The 21,084-nt window shown below is 31.9% G+C and overlaps 1 protein-coding gene and 1 long non-coding RNA gene across 5 annotated transcripts in view; one reads left to right on the top strand and one right to left on the bottom strand.

Moving 5' to 3' along the window:
* The window catches only part of LOC139502601 (uncharacterized), a 47,126-nt gene extending 41,059 nt beyond the window's left edge, over nt 1-6,067 (top strand). The window contains exons 2-3 of the long non-coding RNA XR_011658889.1: nt 446-512; nt 5,838-6,067. This is a non-coding gene — a long non-coding RNA (uncharacterized lncRNA). The remainder of the gene's footprint in view (nt 1-445; nt 513-5,837) is intronic.
* LOC139502590 (protein Wnt-6-like) overlaps nt 1-21,084 on the bottom strand; it is a 466,832-nt gene that overhangs the window by 433,823 nt on the left and 11,925 nt on the right. The window contains exon 1 of one of the 4 annotated variants that reach the window (XM_071292121.1): nt 14,226-14,336. The exons of the other annotated variants lie outside the window; for them this stretch is intronic. The gene's annotated coding sequence lies outside the window, so the exon portion shown is untranslated. Of the gene's footprint in view, nt 1-14,225; nt 14,337-21,084 lie in introns of those variants that run through there. 4 annotated transcript variants of the gene reach the window in all.

Here is a 21,084-nt window from a genome sequence, read left to right as displayed (position 1 = left end):
CTACATCTTTTTATGATTTTTTTTAATTTAGTATAAAAAATTGTCTTGAAAATCGTTTAAAATCTTTGTAATTTTTTCATAGTTTTTGAAAGAAATAAAATCTAGAGTGAATCATTCCAGCAACATTTTTAATTTTTAATATCTGATAAACTTCGACATTTATTATTTTGATTTTGCTTTTCGAGTTCTTTTATTATAATACAGTCAATTTCTAACAGTGTTTTGAAAAAAGCTTGTTTATTTACAACCGAGGAGCATATATCCTTAAGCAATGGGTAAAAACTGTAAATAGATTGTCCATAGATTTACGAGTTTTGAACAGCGGTATACATGTACTACTGAACATTGCCTTTATTTAAATTAAGTACAGTAGAAAGTGGTTTTCTCTTATCGTAGGAACAAGGTGCGAAAAAGCACAACGTTCACCTCTGTTATCTTTTTGCAGAATATTATCTTTTATTGGTTTGATTATACGGCTTGTAAGAATGGAACTGATATGAACAGTTGTTAAGGTTAGTGTAAATACACTGTTTACCAAACTTTGAATTATTCTCAATACTAAGGTTTTCTACCTATGGAATAAATAATGTTTGTTGTATTTTTTGTCAAAATCATTCGGAAGTTTTGGACCTCAACGTTCTATTACTTCGAACTTTTGGCCATCTTATTTATTTATCTTAGCGTCATTGATGAGTCTTTTGTAGACAAAACGCGCGTCTAACGTACAAATTTATAAACCTGGTATCTGTTGTTTTTTTGGGGTATAAAATACGTTTACCTTAGGTATCCCAATTACTTGTTGATTTTTCGCGCTCCTTTTTGAGTTCATGAGACTCGCTCAGTTTTGGTTTGTTACCAGGTTTTGTATTTTCTTTTTTGATTTATAAGATGTTGCCTAGATTTAGTTGTTTTCTTAAAAAAGGAGAAAAGATAAAATTGGGCATTACAATAAATATAGACAACACAATATATATAAGAAGATGTTGTTTGATGCCAATGATATAAAAAAAGAAGATGTGGTATGATTGCCAATGAGACAACTATCCACAAAAGACCAAAATGACACAGACATTAACAACTATAGGTCACCGTACGGCCTTCAACAATGAGCAAAGCCCATACCGCATAGTCAGCTATTATAGGCCCCGATAAGACAATGTAAAACAATTCAAACGAGAAAACTAACGGCCTCATTTAGGAAAAAAATGAACGAAAAACAAATATGTAACACATAAACAAACGACAACCACTGAAGTACAGGCTCCTGACATTTTTCAATCAAAATCAACATGTGTTAAAGTAAACCATTATAAGGCAATCACAATCACATGAGTTAGACATAAATCATCGAAGTATATACTACTGCAGATTAATTTTTTTTCGTGGGTACCAATTTTCGTCGATTGCTGAAAACTTGCATATGTGTGGATATTTGAATTCGTGGTTTTGCAAATCTCTTTTTACAAAGCCTTTGAAAAAATGTTATTCGTTGAACATTTGAATTCGTGGTTCCCCTGTACTCACGAAACCCACGAACATTGGTATCAAACGGATAATAATGAATCCTTAGTATAAAAAAACCTCTCTGCAAGGTAAATCCTTGAATTGAAATATTTTTATATTTTTTTGTGAAAGCGATTTGGCGTGAGTACAATATGGTTCAACGCTAGCTTAAATATGGTTCAGTAATAATTGATCTATTACAACATTCTGAATACGACATCGTGTGAGTACCATATGGTTCAGAGTTTGGTTAAAATGTTTCAATAGTAATTGGGCTGTTACTATACTATTCTGCATGCCAAATAGTTTAGGTACCATACGAATGAGGGTTTTATTAACAAATGTTTAAAATATAATTGATCTAGTACAATTACATTGTGAATGCGTTATAGTTGATGAGAACCATATAGTGCAGGGCTAGGTTAAAAGCTGCTTTACTAATAGTTGATGCATAACAAGCAATTCTGATTACAAAATGGTGTGAGTCCATATAGTTCAGAGCTAGGTTGAATCGGGTTTCAATAACAATCGATGTATAACAACAAGTGCAATAGTATTCTGAAGACAATATCGTTCAGGGATTAATAAAAAAAATGTTCAAAAAAGTTATAAATCTATAATCGATATATTAGGTCCATGAATAGATTACCTAACATGTATTGACAAGACTTATTGAAATTTTTGGTCCTCAATGCTCTTCAACATCGTATTATATTTTTTAACCTTTTCGATTCGAGCTTTATATTTTGTACTGATACATCTTTTGTATACAAAACGTACACCTGCTGTGCAAAATTACCAATATGGTATCTTAGATGAGTACCTTTTGACAATTTTGAGAGAAAAAAAAATAGTTCGGTGCTAGGTATAAAAAAAGGTTGTTGTTATCATATAATTATTGCAGAACGATGATTTAACTTTAAAAAAAGTGGGGGTTGTTTTTTCCCAAATCGATATTCTGATTCCCAAATTGATGAGACAAATACTCTCTTAAAAAAAACGGACAAAAACATATTCTGAAAACATATTTTCTCACACATTATAGTGTCAAGTTTTGAACAAAAGAATGTATATGATATGGCTAAAAAACTTAATAAAATTGTTTGCGCTTTGCGCGAAAAAAATTTGATTCAGAAAGCCCTTCAAGTTAAATGGTTGCTTCCTTGTTTTTTCTTATGACGAACCTTGTTTCAATAAGTATAATCGGTATATTCCAAAGAACTGTTTACATGCAATGGTCCTGGTCTTTAATGCAGTTATGAGTATTTCGGTTTTTTAAGGTCAAAGAATTGGAAAATATGCCTAAAAAGGTATACAAATTATGTTATGAAAAGCTATATATGAATATGGAAATGTTTTTATGTTCGCGTTTGTCAATCCGGACAATTCAGTTCCTCTCCATGATCGAATTCCCCCTCGTGATTATTCTAAAGAGCAGAAAAAAATGGGTTTGCATTAGTTATGTTGGGCTTTTTATAGCTTGCTGTTCGGTGTGAGCCAAGGCTCCGTGTTGAATGTCATATTTCAGCCTATTATTGTTAACTTTTAAAATGTCGTTACATGGACGCAGCATTGTCTCATATCATATCTTCTTATTTCTATTTAAAAAAAAACATTAATAGACATAAATCATAATTTACCTGAGAATTGTCGTTCTTTCAGAGTTAGAATGACTTCGATCCTCTTTTAAAAGAACAAATATATTCACTCAGAAAATTGAATGATATCAGATAGAAAGAAAATTAGTTTCATTTGTACTCAGATAAGTTTCTTATTGTTTTTACTTCAGCGATCAGCGGTTGCTAATTTAATATTATTGTCAATTAGTAGTATGACGTTTTATTATGATGTAATTAATCATGAAAACAGTTTTAGCTGTAATTTATAATTATAGTCACAGTAGTAAACGCTATTATGTTGGTAGGACACTTTTTTACGGATTTGATTTACTCAGAGCACGTGGGTGACATACGAATTTATAATTGTTTGTTTACTAAGGAGCGTGTGCTTGGGACACGTACACGTTTTCTTACTTGTTCGCTTACCCCCGAACAAAGATGATGGGATTCTACTGGTGTTCCATGCACGTGCTAGATTGTATACTACACTTGAGCACGTGTATGAAACATGATCTTTTTTGTGTGTGTTTAACGACAAAGCAAGGAAAAACTGCTTTTTATGAACTCTTTAACACAAAAATAGTATCTGTAGGAATTAGGTCCCATACTGGTTTTTAAACATGCGTAGAATAAAATTATAACGAATATATTTTATGAAGGAAGTTTTTAATTAAGTTTGATCAGATGAATTACATTGCTGCTTACGTGAATTTTTAAAATAACTGAAGGGCAACAAGTAAAAATCACAACAATACTAAACTCCGAGAATACTTCTAAACGGAAAGACTCTAATCAAATGACAAAATCAAAAGTTTAAACACATCAAACGAGTGGATACATTCATGCAATAACTGTCAAATGTTAGTCGGTGCGGAATCAGAATACTATTAGTGTGTCTAGATAAGGATGTTGACTGTTATTATGTGAAATCGTAAAGTGTCTTGGTCCAAAACACCATAAGGTGTATGTATATTTGTATGATATTTATGTATATGGCGTTGTCCTATATATGCATGTAATATTTGCTGATAAGCTGAACAGCTTCATTCGGTCATCAAGTTTACATTCGTCTCGAAATCTCAAAGCACTCTTTTTTCCTTCTTCTTTACAGATCTTCATTTTCACCCCAAATAACCCACATCACTCCTTGTTTACCTGGTATGCCCCTCCCTTTGTCATTTATGATAGAGAGTCCAATGCGATAAAACCGTTATACAGACCAGTAAACATATTATCAGTTTTTTTAAGATACAATGCAACTAGATGTGACCTGATTTTTAATATTATACGCCAGTAACATACATAGTTAAATAAAAAAAAAAATGCCGAACTAATTATAACGGAAAGTCCGTAATCTTATGTCAAAATCAAAAGCTCAAACACGTCAAACGAATGGATTACAAATGCCATACTTCTGACTTGTTACATGCATTTTCTTATGGAAAATATGGTTACCATATATTAAATCTGATTTTATAGCTAGCTAAACCTATCACTTGTATGACATTTGCATTCAATTCCATTATTTTGACAACGAATAGCATTCTTCGCCATCTTGGAACATTGCCTTTTTATTTGTTTATATAAATCTAGCAAACAAATTAACATTTTTCATTTAATCTGAACAGGTGGTTCTCCATTTTTAATCTGGTTATCTCCGTAATTAAAAAGTGATACATTTAACCACACGGGCCTTATGAGTAGTGGCAAACACCAACAAACAAGGAAACAAACTTGCAACGTGTTTACAAAGTGACAGTCTAAATTCCTAGCTGGAAACCCGGTTAGACGAATGAAATCATTTTAAGAAAAAAAATCCGTAATTAAAAGAATCAATCAATGATTAATTGATTGAGTAATTGTTAATTGTTGATTACTTGTCAATTATTTATTGATTTATGAGTAATTGATTGATGCTCCATCCCCTGTGGTAAACATTTCAAGCATCTTCAGAAATTTACCGACCCTAACCTTTTGGTTTGTTGTTGCTTTTTTGTTCTCTGGAGATGCTGGTTATAAATATACCCCAAGAGTTGAGGCAAAAAAAAAAATAAAAAAATAATCAACCAATGAATTAATCATCCCGATCTTTCTGAATATTTATGAAATATTTTCCACTGGACATTAAATAAAATAACTTAATTTCGTATTCAATCATTACTCTTTCAGTTATAAGAATTATTTTCAGTCCGTTTAAAATCAATAACTTCATTTCAGATGCTTACTTCATTGTAGCATTTTACTTATTACATGTTTTCCTTCATTTCGCATTGTATATTGCCGTGAATCTTTTCTTTAGCCCGTTAAACTGCCATCATTCAATCAATTAATCTGTTTTAGTTAAAAGTTAAAATAATCACTTATCTACATATCTAATGAAAGATGTAATTATATCAGATCATCAGCAACAAGAGAATATTAATATAAAAAAATATTCTCTATTTTCTGCGAGGGTTATTGTTTTTTCTCGTCTTCGTGATAACGTTTGATACACTACGTGCCAAATTATGATTTATATATCTCTTGCCGTCTTAGTAAATATAATTTTGACGAATTATGTTATTTTTCCATTTTTTTATCAATGATTATGAAAAGTTATTGTATCTTATTACTTGTTTTTTGTTTGTTTTGTCTCTGTGTTTTCGGCTTATTTTCAACATCTAATATTACAATAATTATAAATACTATGCATAATGTCTTGTTTTTGTTTTTCAGGATTCTGCTTTTATACAAGAAGATTATAATCGCTGGAGTAAAAGACGTTATAAAAGTTTATTTGAAACAACGGGTCAGAGACATGTAAATAAGTACAGAGAACGATATATTTTCGGTGCACAAGTACCTTATAATGGTATGGAAGACTCAGTAACAGCATCTTAAGGAGATATCGCGTGAACAATTCGAATGAATAAAATATGGAAAAAAAAAACAGACATTTTCATTTACTTTATCATAAACACGTGTCTGAGATAAATTGTAAATCTTTGTATCGAGCTGATGGATTACTATAAAAAAAAAAAAGAAGATGTGGTATGATTGCCAATATTATAAGACAACTCTTCACAAGAGACAAAATGACACATACAAAATGTACATTAACAACTAAGGTCACCATACGACCTTTAACAATAAGCAAAGTGCATGCCGCATAGTCAGCTATAAAAGGTCCCTAAATGACGAAAGTGAAACAATCAATATGAAAAAAAACCCAAACTTTTTCAACTGATTTTTTCAATTTTTTTCTTATGTTGTATTGATACAACCGACCCTAGGGTTAGAAAGGGTTGAAACCTTCAAACATGCTTAACCTCAACTCATTATATATGTGGCTGGCTCAGGTCAGAAGCCTGTCGTTCAGTGATTGCCGATTGTTCACGTCTGTATTTTTTCGATAATTATTTGAAATTTTGCTATAAGAAGGCCGTTAGTTTTATTGATTCAATTGGTTAATGTTTATGATGCAAGGAATGTTTATAGCCGACTAAACGGTATTGATGTTTGTTATTGTTAAGGAATTACGGTTGTTTATAATTTTTACATCCATTTTAAATGTCCAAATTCACCTAAAGACAACTTTGCCGGAAGGAGTTGAAACCTTAGTTTCTTACACAAAATTAAATGTATGACCGGACAATTTAAGAAATGTTTGTTTTTAATATATCTATTGACTATTAACCTGATGCTACCGTTGGGGTCTAAAAGTCCACCAGCAGCGTACATGAATATTCCGCCACGTGCAGAGCATGAATGCTTCTAAAGTATTGACTCTTTGGTTGAGTTATATAATTTCTCATAAAAAGTAACAAAATTAAGCAGCCGTATATTCAACAATCCCATTGCAACTAAAAGATTTTCATGAAGCAAGGCATTGCTGAGATATAATAACCCAAATGCTTTCGTTAATCTGTACTTGCCTTCGATCGATACGTTTGGTTTATCATTTTATAGAACAGAGGATCTAATAAATATATCAATAACTATGTATCTCAACAGTGGACGTGTTTTGTAGTTTTCATTGTACGACTTTCGTGTCTTGAGTGTGTATATAAAGGCACAAACCCTTCCCTAGTATGGGACAGTGGTGTATCAGTTACTCATAATTATGTTCGTTTTTTTTCATATTGTTGACAAGAGCTATTCGATATCAATAAATATTTTTTTTCAACGATGGACGTGTACGACTTTCGTGTCTTGAGTGTGTATCTAAAGGCACAAACACTGCCCTAGTATGGGACAGTGGTGTATCAGTAAAATATATGTTCATTTTTTGCATATTGCTGACAAGAGCTATTTGATATCAATAAATATTTTTTTCAACGATGGACGTGTTTTGTGGTTTTCATTGTACGACTTTCGTGTCTTGAGTGTGTATATAAAGGCACAAACCCTTCCCTAGTATGGGACAGTGGTGCATCAGTTAATCATAAGTATGTTCGTTTTTTTCCATATTGTTGACAAGAGCTATTCGATATCAATAAATATTTTTTTCAACGATGGACGTGTTTTGTTGTTTTCATTGTACGACTTTCGTGTCTTGAGTGTGTATCTAAAGCCACAAACCCTTCTCTGGTATGGGACAGTGGTGTATCAGTTAAATATATGTTCGTTTCTGCATATAACTGACAAGAGCTATTTGATATAAATAAAAAAAAAAATTCAACGATGGACGTGTTTTGTGGTTTTCATTGTACGACTTTCGTGTCATGAGTGTGTTTCTATGTGTCAAGTTTTCTAATTTTATACAGATTTGTGTCTCGTTTTGATGTGATTGTTTTCCTTCTCGGAGGCATGTTTACGCATTAAACTAAAATTGATCACTTTTTAAGTCTTTCAAATTTAAAAACAATTAATGCACTCTTAAGCATCAATCAGCTGTTTCGTAGACTATAATTCTTTGTTTAGTCGCCCTTAGCTCATCGGATCAAAGGGTTTCCGAATAAAACGAGACTTCAAAACGTAGTTTTACGTTACTTCGGTAGATACACAAACACAGATAACAATTTGACATTAAGTTTTGGTATATTTGACCGATGAGAACAAATTAGTTTAGTGAGTGACATAATCCGATAACTAAGACACTTATACTTGTTTATTCGCAGTTTAATCCGTGTCCAGTTGCAATTTATTCCAGGTAAATAGACGTATATACAAATATGTGTAAACATTTAGTATCATCATATCTCAACGGAACGATTTACAAATTGATCTTTATAATAGTTATGCTGGTATGTGACAGATTCCCTCTGTCATGTTGCTACATATCATCAATGAGGCCGTATTTTTTTATGTGAATTTTTTCCTTCAAATTACAGACAGGTTGGAGTAGAATCAAATCGGAGAGTTACGAAGGCGCTCATGAAAACAAATATTAGGGGATTTAGGGTTAATTAATCTCTGTTTTCTTTAAATTACGGACAGGCCTGAGTACAATCGAATCGGTGTTAGGTGATTTAGGGTAAATTGATAACTGTGTCACTAAAAAGAATAAATAATATACAATAAGGTGTTTCTTTTATCTTTTGACACAAAATATGAAAAAAAAGCATTTATTACAGTATAAATCTGTCAATTTGACATGTTATTATTGAGATATTTATTAAGACATTTCTTTTTTTTACCTTTGGCTTGCAGTTTAAACCTGCAAACTTTTAATTTTGTTAGAAATACTGCTTGAGGCGAAACTACCGAAGGATTATTCTAACTCATTAGTCGAAGACAAACTGAAAAACCCACAAAAAAATGACGGCAAGACAAAAAACAAAACACACTACGAAACACAACACATAAAACTAAATACTGAGCAACACGAACGTTACCATTGTGACTCTCGTGAAAAGTATACAAAATTCCTATTTAAATGAGATTTTTGGACATATCGTGATCATTTGTTTTTATTTGTTGGCAATGTTGTTATTTAGGGGTGAAAATATAAAAACCAGTTTATCTAAAAATAACTCTTATGCTGGATTTGTTTATTTACTTCGTCGTGAAATGAACACTGAAAAGGGACTACCGTGAAGAATCAAGAGCCTCTACTCAATTCTACTACCACTTAACATATTTGACTAACAAAAACTACAGATAAATCAAAAGTATTAAAGACATGAAAGATAGTTTAGAGTGCCACTTCAAGCAAAGTTTAATGCTATCTATTTGTACAACCAATCCGACAGTGCAAACAACTAAATAATTGTGGTCAAAAAGCAGACGGGAAAATTTCTTTACATATAAGTAAATTGGGTATACACTATGTTTTAGTTGTTTTCTGAGGTAGAAATGATATTATATTTTCAGTGTTGACATGCATATCAATTATATGGTCATGTTTAAAAATTAACAGTTTGAAAATGTATGAATTATTCGAAATACTAAGGATTTCCTTATTCTCGGCATGGATTACCTTAGTTGTATTTGGCACAATTTGATTTGAAATGTTGGGTCCTCACCGCTCCTAACCCTACCCCTAACTGTTCACACAATTTAGAATTTTTGAAATACTAAGGCTTTTCTACCTCAGGCATAGATTACCTTAGCTGGATTTGGCAAAACTTTTGGGAGTTTTGGTCCTCAATGCTCTTCAACTTCGTACTTTTTTGGCCTTTTTAACTTTTTTGGATTCGAGCGTCACTGATGAGTCTTTTGTAGACGAAACGCGCGTCTGGCGTATATACAAAATTTAGTCCTGGGTTTCTATGATGAGTTTATATTCAATTGTTGTACTTGTTTGGCTTTCTAACTATATATTTTGATCTGAGCGTCACTTATGAGTCTAATGTATACAAAACTCGCGTCTGACGTATCAAAGTAAAAGCCTGGTACCTTTGATATAACTAATAATAGCAATATTATTACAAAAATGTATATGTACATACAATTTAAATGTATTTGGGACTACACTATGTCAACGTTAATACCAGTTTTGATTTGCTACATAGATTTTTGAACCAGAAAACTAGTTCGTTTTCCAAAAAAAAAAAAAATTAATTCAACTACAGTTCATTCATATATAAAAGTTAATGGAAAACGGGAATGTGTCAAAGAGACAACAACCCGACCAAAGAGCAATAAACCGCACATAAATACCTTATTTGTATTCTGTTAGTATGAACGTTCTTAAATTACTTTTTAGTTGGTTTTTGCATTACACAATATACATCAAATCATTTGGATTTAAAATCAAGCACACTTTTAGAATTCTGACATGTTTTAATTCAAACTGTTTATTTCTATATCGGCTAAATGAATGGGATGAAGTTTGAGATAAAATAAGATACAATGATAATACCGTTAAAACAAACATTTCATTGGGAAGAACAGTAGAGCTTACAAAAGAGAAACCATTTGATGCAGTACATTTAAATTTAGGAATATGTATTTCAGATTGACACCCGTGCAGTTTATATAAATATGTTCTTTTTATCTCTGAATTCTTTATTTTTCGAACTCACATTCTATAGTTTTTATTTCTATAATTCCTTAAAATATCAAAAACGTTTGAACGTTTACATTTTATGAAAATTCATAGCTTAATGAATTAATATTGTATACAAAAAGAGGTGTACAAATATAATCGTGTGACCATATTCAAATTCTGAATAGGACAAAAATGAAATAGCTCAAATATTGAGCACTCCTTATGTGAAAACTCACATCTTGAGACATACACTTATGAAAGTTAACGTCTTGAGACATTCCTTGTTTCAAAGTCCATATATTGAGACACTCCCTAGGTACAAGAATACAACTTAAGACATTCCTGTTTTGAAAGCTTATATCATGTGATATTCCCTATTCTGGAAGCTCACATATTGAGACATTCCCCATTTTGATAAAATGCCTTTTGAAAGACCATGATTTGAGACACTCCCGTTGTGAAAACTTACATCTTGAGACTTTCCCTTTGTGAAAAAAAAACCAAGTACTTTAACTAACCGACATGCAATGATTTCATGTCAGAAGAAATTAACACAGTGTGTTATCTTTGTTCTACAATTTACCCTTTACCTTGTAATCAAATTATGAATGAAAGAAAATTACAAAACATAATCAATTGACTGTAATCTAGCCAATTGTTTTCATAAGTCGAGACACACAAATATGCAAATGATCAACAAATATGCAAATGATCAATGAAAAGATGTCTGACACAACAGGAAGCCATATATTTTGCCAAACGACTGATTGATAAAAAAAAGAAATAAATAAAGTGAAACAACATTTTGCCAAAGATGTTGTGAAGATACAGAAAATACAGTTCGTGTGAATCCCTGCATGTTTTCTCTTTCTTTGTAAATTCTAAATGGATCTAAGAGTGTGTAGCCAAACGACTGATTGATAAAAGAAAGAAGTAAAGTGATACAACATTTTGCCAAAGATGTTGTGAAGACACAGAAAATACAGTCCGTGTGAATCCCTGGTTTTCTCTTTCTTTGTAAATTCTAAATGGATCTAAGAGTTTGTTGCCAAACGACTGATTGATAAAAAAGGAAGAAGCAAAGTGAAACATTATTTTGCCAAAGATGTTGTGAAGATACAGAAAATAGCAGTTACTAAGAGGCATCATCAGTTTACCGATGTTCAAAACTCTCAAGATCCATTTAGAATTTACAAAGAAAGAGAAACATCCAGGGATTAGCATGGACTCCGAACGGAACCGTGGAATGCTATAAACATATTTATTTTGTTTTCTATATCACTTTGGCATGACTTCGTTTTGTATATTTTGAAAGGTTTAGTTCATATATCTACTTATGTTTGAAAAGAGAGGGTTTAGATCTTAACATAACAAGTTTCACTTCGGCCTACCACACATGCCTGTTCCAAATTAGGAATTTAGTCAGAAGCTGTAGTATTGGCACATTATTCTGCAAATAATAAAGAACCATTAAAAAACATACTATTTATGACAGCCTTTCATTCAAATTTCAATGTTTCTGGTATTACCACTGTTAGAACTCTTGTTCAGAACCGCACACTTGCAAAGATGTATACATGAATGTGGATTTACCTAAGAAGAATAGCAAAATGAGCTGGTGCTGCCAACTGACGAACAACGAACTGCATATATCTTTCATCTGTATAAAGCGATTACTTTAGGTCCCTAAACAAATTTTGGATTGGATAGCTTTATTAGAAAATCGTAAGTCGAGGGAAAAAACAGCTCACTCAATACTATTTACGGATTGATTAACACAAAGCCTACTAAAACTCTAAATGTATGCAAGATTGTGATAGTAATATCATATCATACAAAGACATCCTCATACGGATACCATGAGTGCCAGAATAGAACCAACGACCTTCGGTAAAACATTACATAAGATGCATGTTTCATTATAATGCGTTATTTCAATTGACTAACAGCAATATTGCGTCATTCTCTTTTCCACAACAAAGTGCACAGGTAAATAAAAGAAAAAAACTTGATAGTAATGCTAGGGATAGAATATTTCGACGACGTAGATCACCAAGCCACTGAGCCCCAACCCTCTCCATAAAATGAAGTTCTTTAGTTGATTCAACTTCAAGCGTAATTGTTGATAATTTTATTTACTATTTTTAATGTGCAGTCGTATGCGTTCAGTTCTATGAAAAATATCATTAATGCGTTTATTGTTACATTAAAACAAATATCAAATATAAAAATGACCTAATGAAACATAAACGCTTAAGCCAACAATTTACAAAACATATCACGACAATAGGTGATAGTTATTTTTAGTCAAGCATGCTTCAAGTTTAAAAATCAGGATATTAAATCTCTCAATTTAATTCCATATTTCATATTTTTTATTATCAATCGAAATAGAAAAAAAACCACTTTAATTATACAATTTCAATTATAAAAATAAGATGCGGTATGATTGCCAATGAGAGATTGCTTCTCAAGAGACCAAAAGACACAGAAATTAACACCATACGGCCTTCAACAATAAGAAAAAAGCCCATACCACATAGTCAACTATAAAAGTCCCCGTAATCACAAATGTAAAACAATTCAAACAAAAACAATAACGTCCTAATTAATGTACAAAAAAATATATGAAAAACAAATATGCACCACAGCAACAAACGACCAACAGTGAATTACAGACTCCTGACTTAGGCCAGGCACATACATACGAAATGGGGCCGGAAGACATGTTAGCGAGATCCCAAACCTCCCACTAACCTAGGAGAGTGGTGTTACAGTACAACATAAGAGCGAACTATAAAAATCATATGAAAAAAGGTTTAACTCATCAAATGAATACGAATAGAAATACATCTAATAAAACACAGTGTGCACGTGGTCGGGTTCTTGTACATCACAACAACAAAAGAACACCGAGTAAAGTAAGTTTTATGTAAATTAGTTTGATCAAAATATTTTCATTATTTCTCTTTCTGATAGATTTAGCCTATACCACTTGGTTAAAAACTTTGGATACCGGCAAGCATCAAACACAAGCAAAATATGACATAATGTCCAAGGAAATTTCAATTACCCAATTATTTTCGGAACTGCATAAGGACCATGTTTTCATCTTTACCTTGAATGAAAATAACATAGGAATAAGATTATTATAATTGATAGAAAGGTTCTGAAAGTGGCGTTCAATGCCACTTTCAGAACCTTTGGCTCTTTCATTGCGACCAGTTGTTATTGACGGAAGGAAGCCGGAGTACTCGGATAAAACAAGCAAACAACATCAGGAAAACTGTCAATCTTAGACATTAATTTAAATGTCGAACGCATCTTCAAAAGCGGGAATGGAACAACCTCATCAATGTTGACGAAATACTTTGACTACTCGTCCAGTGAGGCTCTTTTCAAAAATAAGAGAAAGTAGTCTTTATTGTGTGGATTATCAATAACTCGAAAAGCAGGAGGAAAACACACAAACACACACATACAAATGCATAAGATTAAAGAACACAATCTTGACATTATGAAAAAAGGGCTATCGGGTTAATATAAAAATGCAGTTTTGCATAAGTAATTTGTCATATTGCCCTTATAATATGTTTAAAAAGATAAGTAAAAATAAATCTATTTTACTGAAAAACACACTTAACCATTCAGAAAATGATAACATATATGTATATAACATTTTACAATACCTTACTGTTTGTTACAAATTTCTTTCCGAACTCTATTTATCCAGATAGTGATCAAAATCAATGTGTAAACTAAGATATAATCATGAATTATAACATTTATGACAATTAAGATGCTCATAATTTCTACAAATAATAAAAGTTAGGTGATGTGCGTTTTATAATAAAGTTACATGTACTTAGCACACAGCATAAGAAAGTTTATAATTACTAACCAGAATGTTAGAAATAGAAAAAGCAGAAATAGGTTTCTATATAATGAATTATTTAGGTTTATAACAATAATAAAACGCGGAATCAACATCGGTTAATTATTTCTGGATTTAATTCCGTAGCTGCACCCTACCGTTTTTGGCAGGATGATGGTTAAACCATTTCATGACGACCACCATAGAAGCCATATGGTAAAGCCAGAGAGATTCCGATCTGTCAACAGACAAATAAAACGCAACATTAACTAGGAATGCTATTTCTGAATATGATCTTTTATTTGTCTGCAGAAGACCGAAATTCTGTAATAAATCTTAATTCTCTTTCAATGGTTCCTTAGAATATTACTTTGTACCTGGCAGCGATGCCGAGTATAGCTCAATGCCTTACTTTACGAGCTGAAATGAACTTCAAGGGATACATTATTACCATTACTGGGGGTCTAAATTGGGGATCCTTCGTTTCTGTATTCTTAGATTTTCTAGGTCAATCTTCTGTATTCTATTCTCTTTTGCCAATCATTTACTTTTCTTTATTTTTTTTCGATTATTCTTTAATCTTTTATTTATTGAGTTAATTTTTCTCTATTTCTACCCTTTGGTCAATTTCTTAACACCCGAACTGAGAAAAAGATTTGTCAACTTAACAAAACAATTTGAAAAACAAAGAGTAAGAAAATGACCAATAATACTGAAGTAAGTCAATGTATTCTTAATTAAGTAGTGTAAACGAATTATCAACTCATTTAACTAACAATTAACCCTTAATAGTCAACATTCATGTGTTTATCTGACCTTAAGAGGGGTCAGACGTTTTATTTGACAGGAAATGCTCAAATAAAGACAGGTTATTCGCGTGTGGTCCTTCATTAGGAGATTTATAGATGTTCATTCGTTGGCTTTTTAACTATTAAGAACGTTTAATGTCTGCATTGCTTTGTGGGGTAAGTGAACCGAGACACCTGATCGAACATGGATGACAGTGATTAAAAGCTGATCGTAAGATAAAGATAAACTAATTGAAGATCTTTTCAAAGCAGAAATATTTCAATTGTTTGTAAATAGCCGTGTTAGATACTATTTGTGTAAGGTAATCTTACAGTTATTGCTTCTGATTTTCAAATTATTAGTTTTTTTCACGGGGGGGGGGGGGGGGGGGGGGGGGGGGGGGGGGGGTTACTTCCTATTATTGGATATACGGGGATGTGCCAAAAATATGGGTCACTGTAATTTTGCGAGATTTTATATAAAAATGACCCTCCTTGTTAATGACATCCTATATTAAAATGCATTTATGTTTGATAACTGTATATTGGTTTGGGGTATGATCTACATATGATATATAAATATGCACCAAACGATGTCAATTCATATATAAAAACTTAAGGGTAGCTGGTATATTTATGAATTATGAGTGATGATGAGTTAGTGTTTATATAAGCATGGGTCATATTTTAAATGTTGTATATAAGTATAGGTCATTCTTTCTTAAATATTTATATAACTATAGGTACTGAATTTCAGTGAATGTTATATTAAAATGGGTACGTTTTTTGAGGCAAAAATGGCACACCCCTACCAAAAAAATATCGAAGTTACCCCCCCCCCCCCCCCGTGAGTTTTTTTACTATTACGGCACTGTCTCATGATGCATTGCGGAGAAAATTGAGCTAACAAGCCTATGTGAACACTCCATGATGAATCTGTCCTGAGGAGGGGATGAAATTGAGAACAAGGACAAATTGAATATGTAACCATCTTCGATTAAAAAAACTCCATTATGTTTTTACAATTCTCATCTTATTTACCTTAACGTTATATAAAAATATAAAAATTAAAAGAAGATGTGGTGTGCTTGTTAAGAGACCACATGACACAGAAAGTCTTTAATTAAGTTAAAATTGATTTAGAATTAACATTTTGGGTGTTTTTGAAAATTGTAAATATAAATTAGAAAATATAAATTATCAAGCCATTTCTACAGGTTTCCAATTAAATTACTGGTACGTCTCTAAAAACCTATTCCACATATCGTCACCTTATTGAAATCATTTCAGTGTATCAAATCATCTTATTTTTAAAAACTAATTTTCTTGTAAATAGTTATTTCTTTTCAATAAACATCAAAATTCACTTTTAAAAAGATCAAACGACTAAGTAATAGGGAAATATGAAAAAACGGAAAAAAATAATGTATTTATGGAGTCCATAGATTTGTAGGAATTGTAACCATATAGAAATATGTGCAATTGAAACAAATTGCTTTACATAGTAGGTATTAAAAACATAAGTAAATACTGCTGTATCATTCGCATTGCATAATTCTAATTTTATGCTTAGGTTACATATTTCCGCAGTTGCGTAAATCTAGAGAATTGACTTACAATTTACCTTCGAAGTTTTCGTCAAGCTTTCATTACTACATGTATCTACCACCATCTTGTTAAAAATCCTGCATGGTACCATTCACAAACAAAAGCGTACAACCTCTTAATAAAAAACAGAACAAAAAACAAACAATAATTGTGCAACAAGTACCTAAAAAAACGGGATGATCTCGGGAACTTAGAAGGGAAAAGTAATGTCTTCTCCTCTGGTTGTGTTGGACCTGACAAGTCAAATATTGCACGATTGTGTTTAACATCACTTTCAGCACTCTCGGCTTTACTGTGGTGGCTACTTTTTAGGATATCAAAGTGCAAGAAAAAACACCGACTTTTGTTTTGAATACTGGTATATTTCGTCAAATTTCAAATGATCGGAGTCAAAAAAAACCTGTCACGAACGGGGTTCGAAACTCAACCTAAATGTTTGGTGCGACACTTACTAAAACGTAGATAATTCATTCGCTATACGTTAACATTGCTTTCAGTAACCTTAGAAAATATAGAATACTGTGGATTCATTATATTTCGTTGAATACCAATTTTCGTGGAATTGGTGGGTACAGGGAAACCACGAATTTAAATGTTCAACGAATTGCAAATTTTCTGTATGATTAAATGCAGACTTTTGGAAAACCACGAAATCAAATATTCACGAAAATGCAAGTTTTCCTCAATCCACGAAAATTGGTACCCACGAAATAAATGAATCCACAGAATATCTGGCATGAAATTCGTGAAAACTAATTAACAGAACAGGTACCGGTGGTGGAAAAAGATTTGCACATGTGGCTCTTCAAGAAAACCTGCCACCACCAAAATATTTGTGTATCCCAGTATTTATGTTTTTCATGTAGCTTTTTTTCTTTTTTTTTTTTTTTTATCTCTTATGTCTCTTATTTAAACGATAAGAACAATAGTTGAGCAATGCTTTTGGTACCTCTTTGATTGTGCATGTAAGTATTTATTAACTTTCTAGTTGTTTAAGAGCTCTATTTAAATGAAATACGTTATAAAACTTATTAAATATCTCAATATATTAAGCCGTCTTTTTATTAGACTATTGTTTGTCTATTTCAATTCGGAGGTCATATTGTGCATGCATCAAGCCAACAATATTGAAACTAAAACCATATAAATGTTCCCCCTTTAATCACGTTTACTTTATTCTCTTTTTTCTATTTCATAACTTACGAAATATTAAGTCTTCAACCATTCTACCTCTAGCACAGGGGTAAAAGATTTGACTAATTACTGCATGGATTTATTACCAAATATAAACCACTATTGACCTTAATGATTTAGACAGATCATGTAATCAATTTTTCCATATCTTTAGTCACAGATCATTCATATTTGTACCTCAAAGATTTTAATTCACGATTACTCTTCAATACAGTCAGTGACGTGCCCGGAATTACCGCCCTCGTAATAGCATGTTCTTTACGAGACGATTTAATTGTTATGACGGAAACATCAAAACGAATATACTCTTTTATAGTTTGAGTATAGACAAACACAATACCTATTTTAACAGTAATAACAAATAGTCAAATATATTATGATATCTTATTCACAAAAAGGGGTTATCACTTGAAATATGTCAAAAGACCAATGGTATCGGTTTCCGTCTTGTCTTTGATGATGTCACGTGATATTTATGACTTACAAAACGAGACTTCGGTTCTATGCTTTTAAAATTTTTATTATACAGTTACATTATTTTGCTCTTGTGACAGATGTTTTCCAGTACTTAATTTAGACGATTATCAAATGACTTATATATATAGTAATTATTGAAATTCTATAAAAATAAGAAGATGCGGTATGATTGCCAATGAGACATTTCTTCACAATAAGAGACTAAATGACATGGGAATTAACAACTACATGTACTAGTCATTTTCAAAAATGAACGAATTCCATACTATATAAAATCATTTTCAAAACAGTGTAGCTGTGGCCATTGATTGACAAACTTAAATTATCCCATTGACTGGGGCAGATTAGGTGAACGTGTGTCTGTAACGACAACTGCTCACCACTTACTTATTATAGAATTTAAACTGTGGGGTCACCAAAGGTTCTTAACGCCTTTAATATTAAAATAGTTCGAAAAATTAATCAGGAATAACGTTATGTTTTGATTTATATTATTGATATATATCAAAACATCGTGTTATTCTTGATTAGTTTTTCTAATTTCTTTATTTAGGTGTTGAGAACCTTTTGTGACCCCACAGTTTAAGTGCCTTTAACAAGTACATAGTGAGCAGCGGATGTTACAGACAAACGTTCACATAATCTGCCCCAGTCAATGGGATAATTCAAGGTTGTCAATCAATGGCCACAGCTACACTGTTTTGAATATGATTCTAGTTAGTCATGTAAGCACCGAATTGACAAATGTAAAACAATTCAAACGGGAAAACAAACAGCCTGATGTATTATGATACAAAATAATGAACGGAAAAATTAATTTATACAGCACCATATACGAAAGCCATTGAATTTCAGGATCCTGACTTGGGATAGGCATATACATAATGTTGCGGGGTTGCACTAGTTCAAACACATCAACCCTCACCTTTACATGGAACAGTGGTGTAATAGTACAGCATATTAAAGAACAGACTATGAAAATCAGTTGAAAAGGGCTTAACTCATCAGATCGATACATTTAGCAGAAATACATCTAACAAACACACAGACCGGTCCTGACAGGCCGTACTTATACATACCACAACATGCAATGCACTAAGTACAGATCTAAAAATACTCGCTGTGTTGAAGTTGTTTGAATACACGTAACTGCGGGGGTGTACATAGAGTTCGAAAAGGCAGCAATACAAACATACAAAATACGATGAGACACACACCATCAACAGCTTTAAGGGAGTAGACCTTGGTCCAGGGAGATAACTCTTTAAATCAGTCAAGCGTTTGTATAAGTCAAGTTAATCAATGTAATTTAAGCATTTACCTGAAACAGATTGAAAATAATCAATGTAACCTAGAAGCTTAGAATATGTTTTTGAAAATGGTTGACACAAACGTGCTGATGATTTTAAGAGTTATTTCCCTTAACCTAGGTCTACCTCCTTAAACTAATATTAAATATAATGTACTAAACTCGATATATATGTTGCAGTATAATATTTGGACCGGTAATGGTTTTTGTAGAATTCATTTATTGGTCAACTATAGTTTTTATTTTATTGCAGTATTATAAAGTTGATTTCTGTGTGCTGATTATATTACACATGTTTTCATGTATCTGTAATTTATCAAGAAGTTAAGATTTAAAGAACAGCCAGGGAAGAAATAAATTAAATGTTAACCCTTCCACATATCAACGTACCTCAATGTGTATCTCCTATCATCAGAATAAGGTATTCTTTACAATTATATTATGGCATTCTTAAAATTTTCCTCCTTTACATCGACATATCTAATTCTCAACATAAGTGTATGAAACATTGTATAATGAGTGATATTTTTGACAAATTCTTAAATTACAAATAATTGTCTTTTCACTACAATAAACATGAAATGGATATCTTGTAGTGTTTTAGATAATTGAACGACATTGAGTTTGAATACATAATGATGACAAATATTAAAAAGGTTCAGATGATAGGCTTAGGCCATATCAAATAATTCATAATAGCTTGCAAAGAAATTGACACTTATGTGCTTGAGAATAAAGAGAAAAGATTACAAGGGGTATTCAAAATAATACGTTAAATATGAACAGAAAAAACATTGAGTAAGAAAACAAAACGCCGAAAAGAAAACAACAATAAAAAAAAAGAAACTCAAGAATGAGTGAGACAAACTCTACTACAAAGAGGGAGACAACTCTGGTTCTATGGAAAGGTTATCAGTTCCTGCATTATTATCGATTGGTCTATAACATTATTTGTGAGAACGTGCTGACTATGATACGTTGGTGCGACGCCTCTGATATTATGAAAAAAAAGATGTGGTATGATTGCCAATGAGACAACTATCCACAAAAGACCAAAATGACACAGACATTAACAACTATAGGTCACCGTACGGCCTGAGTTTTGCTTATTTGCATATTATTGAAGACCGTACGATGAGCCTATAGTTATATTTTGTATTAACTTTCTACGTCTTCATTGGAAAACCTACCACATCTTCTAATATTCAAAATATGCTCATGAAATTGTAATAATAACACCTCGAATAAACCGAATTGAATACGAGGAATATGATTTGAGGTATAATTGAAAACCAGAT

The sequence above is a fragment of the Mytilus edulis genome, chromosome 14, assembly GCF_963676685.1.
Source record: "Mytilus edulis chromosome 14, xbMytEdul2.2, whole genome shotgun sequence".
In the NCBI taxonomy this organism is placed as follows: domain Eukaryota; kingdom Metazoa; phylum Mollusca; class Bivalvia; order Mytilida; family Mytilidae; genus Mytilus; species Mytilus edulis.
The sequence above is the reverse complement of the archived record's forward strand: the minus strand, read 5'-3'. Positions and strand labels throughout refer to the sequence as shown.